Genomic DNA, 1,464 nt, shown 5'->3' on the forward strand with positions numbered 1-1,464 from the left:
CCTTTTCGGTATAAACGTTCCTAGAGTTTAGTAATTGAGGTTGCTTGTTGTAATCTAGAGCTGTCTATGCTGCTGCGAAAATGTGTGGGGTTGTGCGTTGAAGGTGCTTTTGATTTCGAGTAGAGGCGGAAAGGACGCTGTGAGGCGTTGGGCTGTGGTTCTGCGTTTTGAGGTAGGGGCGCTTTCCAAAAACTATGTTTTATGTATTGGAATTATTACATATGGATACTGATGTGAGATATTGTGTATTTGGTGATTGTAATTGCCTTATGTATTATTTGATTGGCTCGAATGATTATGGATGCTGGTTTGGCTGAATTGTTGTGCGGCTTTATGAAATGTAATGTTTTAAAGTTGATTCTTTAAAGATTTGAAATATGAGTATAAACCGTTGAGGATTGGTTTGAATTGAGTCAATTATTTCAATGATGTGAAAAGTCGAATGCACTTTTGAATTCAGCTTGGTTTACTTTAATTAACTTGGTTAAGGACAAATGATTTATTGCCGAACTGATTCTTTAAAGCTTTGGAAATGAGTTAAATCGATTGATATTGAGTTGATTTTGAAATGGTATCCTTGAGGTACGCCACTGAGGCGATTGTTGGATTTAGCCTGCTTTGAATTGATTTCTGGTTTTGTGTTGTTTTAAAGGAAAGAGGAACGGTTTAGTTGGGACCCGAACCGGGTGGCAAAAGTTCAAGTTTTAGGGGAGGTGCTGCCGAAATTTCTATAAACTCTTAGTCTTGTTTGAAAGGTTATTTAAAAAGGGTTGGATTTGAGAGATTGTATTATTTGATTTATTAAGAGGATATTTATGTTTTCAAGCTTAATTTATTTGATGAACCTTATACGTTGAGTTCGGCTTATTTAGAACTGAACTATTTTTACCGTTTGAATCACTGAAGGAAAGAATGATGCTCTAATATTGATTTCAATATAAAAAGGAGTTTTTAGTGATTTTTAAAGGAACCTAGATTTTTGATTGAGTAATCAAGTATGAGGCATTTTAGAAGAGTTGGAAAAATGGGTTCCAAAAAGAAATCTGAAAACGGTTTGATTCAAATGAACTGGTTCCGTTTCAAATGAGTTGATTTTTGGACCGGGTTGGAACTGGTGATTTTGTATGGTTCAGTTTCATAATAAATTCAGTTTTATTTACTTGAACCGAGAATCTATGATTTTAAGAGTTTCAATGAATTTTAAAGAATTGATGTAAGATGACCTTCCCTAAAGACTTGGGACTCTGCCGAGAAGCTTTTGTTATAAAATCCCATTGTTGGATGAGTGATTTTGAATACTTTGAAATAAATCCTTAACTTGCCATGGTTTTGGAAGTTTTGGAAAGAGAATGCCGAGAGTGGCTTTGTTTTCAAAAGGAGACTCACTTTGAGTAAATTTGGCTTATGAGCCTGAGATGATTTGAGAAAATGAGATCTTTAAAGCCAAGACTGAAAAGAGTTGAA

The sequence above is a fragment of the Arachis ipaensis genome, chromosome B3 (assembly GCF_059453495.1).
Source record: "Arachis ipaensis isolate K30076 ecotype BB chromosome B3, ASM5945349v1, whole genome shotgun sequence".
NCBI classification, from domain to species: Eukaryota; Viridiplantae; Streptophyta; class Magnoliopsida; order Fabales; family Fabaceae; genus Arachis; species Arachis ipaensis.